We start from the raw sequence: 10,000 nt of genomic DNA on the forward strand, positions 1-10,000 counted from the left end.
ACAGAAAAATATTCTTTCGTGAGATTTGTTGCATTTGTGTATTTACATTTTCCTTTTCTTGTATGTGTCTTTGCATGTGCTCTCTCTCTCTCTCTCTCTCTCTCTCTCTCTCTCTCTCTCTCTCTCTCTCTCTCTCTCTCTCTCTCTCTCCTCGAATTGCAAACGACGTGTTCTAAGCCTTACTTTTGTTTTGTTTTCACCACCTTATCCAAGGCTTTATTTCTGAAGAGGAAATATGGGTCAAGAATATTAATCCGATAAGCAAATCATACTTGCTAAAGGATACACGAATAATTTCTTTTAAAATTTTCGCATCTTTATCTATTCATAATTCATGACATATCATTGTGACAAGCTATACATGCCATGAACTTGTTTCTTTTGTGCTTTTGTTATATGAGATGAGTTTATACCTATTACTATGTATTATAACCGCCTGGATCCAAGGCTTATTGGTAATATCCTCGAAACACTGAATCACACCATCATGGTATATTAGCACCTGCTATTTCACCCCCTCCCTAATTCTTGATGCTATAGTACATCGAATAATGGATGCAATTACGGTGTTTACTCATGATTTGCATTGCGTCATAGACGACACCGGTTGTACTAGTGAAGAGATTTGAACGGTTTGGGTTGTGACGTCATCTCAAACTACTCTGTTTCCTCCATACTCCTTCCATTTTCTCCTTCCAACCAATTTCTTCGTTCCACTTCTCTCTCTCTCTCTCTCTCTCTCTCTCTCTCTCTCTCTCTCTCTCTCTCTCTCTCGTTTCATTGTATTTCAACTTCTTGTCTCTTTTCTATTTTTCCTTCTAAAGATTCAATATATTTCCATGATGAGTTTCTTTTTGTTTGTTATGTACAATAGTGGAATTCATTCGATTTCTGCCATGTCAACCGGCGAACTACCAATTTTTCCTACTCCCTCCCCATCACTCCATGTATAAATTTTCCTCGTAAGCCACTAGCACAGAAAATATTACTGTAGTGACATGAGCTGCTGCTGATCTGCAAGGAGAACCGTCCAGAACTTGACTACGCAGTTGACAATAGATCTGGTCATCAGACCATGAAGTCATCCGGCTGTCACCTACCCATCTTGAGTTAAACAACATCGAACAAGTGTGGGGGCTATGTGAAGCAACATGTGCATTCAACGTTGCAGATATTCACTCGGGCAAATTAGCAAGCGCGGGTCCAGGAGGCAAAGCTGGTCGCAACTATGAAGATCCAGATAGTTTGGAGAACATCGCTGGTCATCAGACAATATACATGAAGCTGTGGAAACTGCCATCAACACCATGGACAGCGATGACGAGGATGATCTGGTTATCCATACTGGTAGGAAATTAAATAAAATGAATGCCAAGTTATTGTTATAATTTCCCCACCCCTAATATGCATACATTTCTCATCGAATCCCCTCTCCGGGTGCATGGTATTTATTATCCTTTACATATTGTCCAGAGAGAGAGAGAGAGAGAGAGAGAGAGAGAGAGAGAGAGAGAGAGAGAGAGAGAGAGAGAGAGAGAGAATACTATAATGTATGTAAATCACTGTATAGATAAAGCATAAGTAAATATTGAAAGAAAATAATAATAAGATACATAATGGAATTGAGGAATAAAACAATAGACAAAACGAGAGAGAGAGAGAGAGAGAGAGAGAGAGAGAGAGAGAGAGAGAGAGAGAGAGAGAGATAAGTTGAGAAAAATTGAAAAGAGAAGGGAAAGTGAGGTTTAAACAACGAGGAAAGTGGGTGGGTGATAATAGGCTTATGTACCCTAAGAGTGCTTATTCGAATGGATTCGTAAATCTTGATTAGATAGGTTTGGGCATGTCCAAAAATTCATGAGTAACGTGATTTTAGAACCTTTGTTTAAACATGGAATATTTTATGAACAATTAGGGGAGCGTGTTAGAAACTCTGTGTCAAAGTACCATACCAGTGGATCGATTGGTTGAAAGATATTAACAAAAAAAACCTTGTGTCCAGCCGCTGAAATACATAGTAAGCGTATCGTGTACGTTAAAACTAATGTATAAAAGCCCTCATATAAAATTTCTATATATATGCCTTGAAAGAAATTGTATATTATTGTGAAATTTTTTTATATTACATCTTGAATTCACGGTTGGCTCTTTTACTTAATTGCAGGAGCAAATAACTATTTCCTAACAGTTTTCCGCATGGTTGGTTCCTATTGGCTCAGGCAATCACTAGATATCTCCCAACAGTTTTTCAAAAACTGGAATTGTGTAGTATTTTATTTTCAAAATGACACCACTGATGCTAGTTATTAGTAGCTGTAAGAGCAATGGAAATATTCATTCAATTGATAGAAATATTTTTTTTTTGTATGTAAAAATGCTTATAAACCTCCTTTAGATGTACATTCCAGTAACTACAAAAATCTACAAAGATTTTTGAATAGCAAAGATGAATTTCAAAAACGAAATAAAGGAAAACTAAAATCTTTATAACATATTTTTTTACTGTAGTTCTGGTAACAATGAACCGGTGTACCGGTTTCAAATTACCCCCTCCAAATCTTACCCCCCCGGTAACTTGATACCGGTTTCAAGCTACCCCCGGGGGTTATTTGAAACCGGTTTTATGCTACCCCGCTGGTTTCAAATTACCCCCCTCGTTTTTGCGCAGGATCTCATCATTTATGAATATTAATAAATTGCTTTTGATCAGGGTCAACACAATCATTAGGTTATATGTATATACATGTTCTGTTTCACCTATTGGTATCGTTTATTAATATCCAGCCTTTATCCGTCTTATGTTTATATCTTAGCTAATAAATGTCGGATATTCCATTATCGGTCATGGGCGCATATTTGACCGAGACAGGAAGACGAGGTGAAATTTGATTTTGACGGTTATTTTTTCCATTATTTGAAATATTTCATAATTATATTGCAAGTAAATATATATATATATATATATATATATATATATATATATATATATATATATATATATATATATATATCTATATATATATGTATGTATATATATACATATATATATATATATATATATATATATATATATATATATATATATATATATATATATATATATACTGTATATATATATATATATATATATATATATATATATATATATATATATATATATATATATATATATATAATACATGTATATGTATTTGTATGTATGTTGTAAATACTATATCATTCATGATATCTGTAAATAATTGACACTTTTAATAAAGCAAGATTGTAAGCAATTATAACAGTTCTAATAAAACATGATACAGTACATGCTGTTTGCTTCTACTGTACTTACATTGGTTGTTTGTATACGAAAACACCTGGACTACGGAAAAGTCGTTACACTTTATAGCCCTCTATGGATTGCATTGAACACAGCTTGTGTTAATCTCACAACTGTTGTTACTGATTTTAGCCTAAAGGCTGGCAGCTGTGTGTTATCATGGGCTAAATCAAATCCTATTTAAACCATCTTCCAGAATAGTAAGTGATGGATTCGTGTATGGATTTTTTTTTTCTCTGTTGTTGATCTCGAAATGGAAAATTATTGAAAAAAGGTGTCATAAAATGTTTAAGAATTTTATCTGAAATGTATCATAAAGAAAAAAAAGACCTCACCACATAGTCACCTGTACATTTCCATGCGGTTTATATAACACTTCTGCCCCTTTGTCATAGCTCCATTCTTTCTTATTACTCATTTCATCAAATGACAAAACAGCAATACCTAGTAATCGAGACTTCATACTATCTTTAATGTCCTCTGGTTTAAAATGAATCGAGCTAACAGTAGCTTACACAACGTTAATTCTGTCAGCACGACGACATGCATGTTGGTAATTTATATTTGAGCTTTTATTTTTTACGTGCATAGCATCCAAATACTACGAAGTTACTATGCATTATCAGTGACAGAATAAATGAATAAACAAAGAGATATATGGACACAAGGAGTTCTATTGTTATATTGCAACTATGGGTATGGTCAAACCATTTTAAGAGCAAACTCGGAGCCCAATAGCGGCATTGCCAGTTCTCTTGGGTCATTTTCAAAGCACACCTGGCTTAGCCGCTTTAATCTATGGGCGAGCCTAGAATAGGAGAAAAGGGTCAACTAATAAGTCATTCACCCGGATTTGATCGGTCTAAGAATATAATCCTTTAATTTGATACTCTCCCTAAATTGTTTCCTTCGTTCTTTTTGTTTGCAACCACGTGGTGACAAGTTGAAACTCTTAAATATAACAAATAGCAAAATTGTTATAAAACGATTATCATACTAACAGAAATAATCTTAATTTTGATATCAAATGAATTCATTTCTCAATTCTGATTGATTATTAAAAGACAGGATTCTTTACAAAGGATTTAATTAACTATGTTTAATATGGTATATTTACGTAGGTGATTGTATTGTTTTAGAATTTATTTAATTAATCGACAAAATTAATTTCTTTACAACAAAGGTTATATTAGCAAACGTGGTTATGGTGACTTCGTCAGATGAAGTTAGTGCTATCACAAAAGATTCAATAAATTAGTTCATTCAGACCATTTTCATGTCTTCCTTTATAATGTTATCAGTATGCTTAATACCCTTGACTCAATTCACCTTACAAATCTGAAACAAAGTCGTTTTTTACAAGTTGGCTGCATCTGTGACACGTTTTATTGTTTGGTCAATTCCAAATTTAACAATTTCATTATAATTTTCCTATTTTTTTCTTAATATTTAATTTAGTAAATATTTTTTTCCATGTAATGCTAAAACAGGGTTCATTATGATGGTTTTGATTTCAAATATTTTTACGGGTACGTCGTCTCAGGTGTGTGTGGAAAGAACACATATAAGCTATCAAACAACAACGTCGAACTGAAGAAAAAGGTCAACGGTACCAATTTGGTGAGGTACAATGAACCACAGATGATATCAAAGCGCCAGACCGACGACCCAGCTGCTCCACCCAAGAAGCGCACCAAGACCGATAAACAGACTGCACGTTCTCTTGCAGAAACCGTCCGTTGACAGGACCCAAGTCAGCCCTGATTGTCATGAATGTCAACGAACTCCAACTACTCATTAATTTTGTTAACTATTATCCTGTTCAAAAGACGTGTATATATATATATATATATATATATATATATATATATATATATATATATATATATATATATATATATATATATATAATAAAATAATCAACACCATATATTCTGAGTGATTTTTGTGTCAATTTCTCCAGGCATATTGCCGCCCGAAGCTCATGCACCTAAAGCACATGAATAAAATCTATAGAAGATAGAAAAAAAAAATAAAATGTCGACAATCACGCGCACACTGAAATAAAATAAAGTTTTACCTCGCCGTGATCACTAAACCTTAAATGAAAGTCTGTAACTTCAAATATTGGGAATTAGGGAATTATATGACACTTTAGGTCTTAAATACGAAAATATCAACAATCACACGAACAGAAATAAAATAAAATTTTACCTCGCCTTTATCACAAAACCTTGAATTACAGTCTGTGACTTTTAACGTGTCATATAATTCACTAATACACAATTTTTGGTCTTAAATACCAGATTAAACTACTTTTCCTACTGCTGCGAAGCCAACAATAAATGCATGATACATATTTGCGATGTCACATAAATTATTTATCATTCTGATGAGGGGGTAACTTGAAAACAGAGGGGGTAACTTGAAACCGGTTTCAAACTACCCCCCCCCCCGGTAATCTGAAACCGGTTTCAAGTTACCAGGGGGTAATTTGAATCGGGGGGTAACTTGAATCCTTTACACCGGTGCAGCAAGCTAGGTCCAGGCTGCATTACCACCGAATGCATTCAATAAAATCTTTCTTTATGAGAAAATAGACATTATTTTGGGTCACATATTAAATAAAAAGATCTACATTTTAAATTCCATGTCATGATTTGGCTAAAATCTCCCAGACTAAAATATTTAGCCCAACTCTTCGTCTTTTAAGTGTACAATATTCACAACATCTATCACACAATGAACTGGGAAGAAAACATTCGATTCTATAAGATTTATACGAACACAATAACTGTGACTGCTTGATTATTCAATGATGCTATTAATAACACTTACTTGCATCTAAGATAGCAATACACTGATGAAGATAACTGCTAGGACATATGATAAAACTCTGTAACCCAATTGAACCATCAGGAAACGGCACTAAATCATAACGGTTTTTTTTTTTTATTGTGAGAAAAAAAGCGTCTACTCGCAACACTGCATCATACTCAGAATACACTTACATCAATTTCATGTGATATGGAAGTATCTTACGCCTGCAGTATTAAGCTATAAAAGGAAAGGACGAAGATTCTCATGCAAATACATACCGCGTCAGAAAACAAAATTGGAGCACGGCTTTGTTTATTTCAAATTTGATTTGATTTGTTTAAAATCAATATCAGATCAAAATCTAATTTAATTTCTGATGAATATTTTTTATATATAGCTACATTTTTAATCCTATCATATCCCCTTAAAATTCCTTTAAGATAGCTATGCAGAAGAGTAAGCAACCTCCAATTTTGAGATTAATCTCTTTTGAATATGGAAATATGGTTTAGTGCATCATATGTTTTAATAAGATGAAAGCTTTTATGATGATAAGGATTATTTAGTTATTTTTTGTTTTCTAATCTGTTTGATTACATAACTGATGACGGGTAAAGGATATCAATCGAAATAGATAAATTGATAAAAACTCATGGTAATTCCTTTGATACTAAAAAATATTCGCACATATCTATTGAGTTGATAATAAAGAATTATGATTCCATAAAGTCCAAAGCTTAACCATGATACACATGTTGTGCTTTGTCAGTTTAAAAGGAATTCTCAACAACAGTTATCGTGATACAGAGTACCTGTGAGCTAATGTTAAAGGAGTTTCAGAGTCCAACATCAGCATTGGATGGCTCGCATTATTTTGAACAAATGAATAGGAAAACATCATCACCATCTCCTCCTATGCCTAGTGACGTAAAGGGCATCGGTTAGATTTCACCAGTCGTCTCTGTCTTGAGCTTTTAATTCAATACTTCTTCATTCATCATCTCCTACTTCAGGCTTCATAGCCCTACCCATATAGGCCTTGTGGAGCCCAGCTAAACATTTAGTGAACTAATCTTCATTGTCATACCATGACTGATGTCCATACAGTAACACCGATCTGACATAATTGATATATAGTCTGATTTTAATACAATTTCAGGCGATTTGATTTCCAAATTTTATTTAATCTAGCCATTGTCTGATTTGCTTTTTTTAATCTTTCACTAAATTCTAATTCTAAAGACCCTGTATTGGAGATAATAGTTCCTAAATACTTACATGATTCTTCCTCATTAATCTCTTCTCCTTCCAATGGTATTTCATCTTCCATTGTATACTTCGTTCTCATCATCTCTATCTTTCTTTAATTTTTCTTCAGCCCATCCTCGTGTGATATTTCATGCATTCTGGTAAGCAAGCATTGCAAATCCTGTGGTGTTCTGCTAACAAGGACAGCATCATCAGCATACTCTAGGTCTGCTAAATTCCTATTATCAATCCAGTCCAATCCTTCTCCACCATCTCTGACTGTTCTACATATTACAGTCCATGAGGAGAATAAACAACATAGGTGACAACACATTACCTTGGAGTACTCCGCTGTTCACTGGAAATTCACTTGATAAGACTCCATTAAAATTAACTTTGCACTTGCTATGCTCATGAACAGACTTAATCAAATTTACATATTTAAGAGGAATTTCAAAATAATGCAGGACTCTCCACAAAATTGGCCAGTGCACACTATCAAAGGCTTTTTCATAGTCCACAAATATCATCAAAAGGGGATTTCTGTATTCTATGCATTGCTGTACAACATGTCTCAAAATAAGAATTTGGTCAGTGCAACTTCTACCTTTTTCTAAATCCTGCTTGTTCATCTCTCAGCTTTTCATCAATCTTTCACTCCAGTCTCTTAAGAATAAGTATACTATATATTTTCATAACAACTGACGTTAGGCCTCTGTAATTATTGCAGTGAGTCATGTCTCCTTTTTTTATCTATTTTCACCAACACTCCTAAACCCCATTCATCAGATTTTGCCTCTTCAGGCAATGGTCTACAAAATCATCTTGTAAGTAGTCTGGGAGTCACTTCATTTTCGGCCAGTATCATCTCGGCAGTTATTCCTTCAGATCCAGGGGCTTTTCATCTCTTTAGTTTTTTTTAGGATAGCTTCGACTTCAAACACACTGAATTCATTCATGGGCACATCAAGGTCTTTATCAGCTTCAGGTATATTAGTCATATTATTCCTTTCATATGACCTATTCATAACTTCACTAAAGTGTTCCATCCAACATTGTCTTTTTGATTGGTATATGCTTCTTCTTTTTTGCCCCAGTCGAGATTTCATTAATAATTCTATGAACAATTCTTACACCATAGCCACTTCCTAAATTCATAGCTTTGTCAGCCTCATCTGCTTTACTGTCTAAATACTCTCTCCAGTCATTCCTGGCTTTTCCTTTTACCTCACTGTGAATATTAGAATACTTAGAACGCTCTACCGTGTAATTTTCATTACTTCCTCGAAAACTTTCAACAATCTATTTAAGTCTTTGTCTCCTTTTCATAGTAATTCAAGTATCATATGATATCCATGGCTTTCTCCTTGTAACTGCGTGTCCCAAGACTTCACTGCCAACTGACTGATTTATGTTCCTAATATCACACCATTCATCATTGTCTGTTCTTCGTCTCTAAAAGTCTCTAAGACTGCAAATCGATTCCTACATTCAATTGCAAATGTTTCTCTGTGCTCTTCCTCTAATGAGAAAAGCTTAGTTGTATCAAACGTAGGTATTCTCTCTACCTTCTGTTGGGCGCTTTCAGTTTAAATTTCAGTGTGGCAATGAGGAGATGGTGATCTCTACCTACTGGGTGACACAAAAAAAAAAAAAAAAAGACGGTCATCACCAAAAAACGAATAACTTCCAAAACTTTTTTTAGATTGACACAAAACTTTAGCTACATTAGGTCAAGTCTATGTAGCAGACATCTCCAAAGTTTCAAGTCTGTACAACAAAAACTCTTTGTTTCACTGGCTCTCCAAAATGTTCTCCAAATGAGCTCCCCGACGCTGCAAGCACATTTGGATCCGGTGGGTAAAGTTCTCGATGAACCTCCCGCATCCCTTGAGATCACTCTTATTATTGCTGTGATTGCTACCTTCAGGTCAGGGATAGTCAGGGGGTTGTTTCTATATACCCTGTCCTTAAGGTATCCCCAGAGATAAAAATCTGCAGGGGTTCAGGTCTGGTGAATGTGGCGACCACTCTGGGTCACACCTGCGGCTGATCAGTCGGTCAGGGAAATGCTGCTGTAGCCATGCCAATGATTCGTTTGAAGTGTGGGGAGTACTACCATCCTGCTGGAACCACCAGAGAACCCTGGTAACATCTCACCATCGACCAAGCGCTGTCCAGAACTTGCCAAGCACTTGGACATATCGTTCGGTGTTGATTGTCACAGACCACTCGTTGTCGTTCTCGAACCAGAATGGTCCAATGATGCCATGTTTGGAGATGGCAGTGCACTTCACCGAGTTTAATGGCTTTTGCAGACAGAGCTCAGGGGTTTTGCTACCCCAGAAGGTATTGTTCTTCGAGTTCACGTGACCTGACAATAGAAAATGAATTGCAATTGAGCTGAGTGGATAGACTTCAACTGAAAATATGCCTCAACTATAAATGTCTTTTCCTCAGGTCGAATTTGGTAGACTCTTAGAACATTATTTTTTTCTTGATAAATCTGAAAAATATAAGGAATTGATTATTTATTTCAAAATTTATCTAAGTTTAGCTGATGACTGTTTTTTTTTTTTTGTGTCACCCTATATATCCGCAACTCTATAGCTT

This window comes from Palaemon carinicauda, chromosome 11 (genome assembly GCF_036898095.1).
Source record: "Palaemon carinicauda isolate YSFRI2023 chromosome 11, ASM3689809v2, whole genome shotgun sequence".
Classification (NCBI taxonomy): domain Eukaryota; kingdom Metazoa; phylum Arthropoda; class Malacostraca; order Decapoda; family Palaemonidae; genus Palaemon; species Palaemon carinicauda.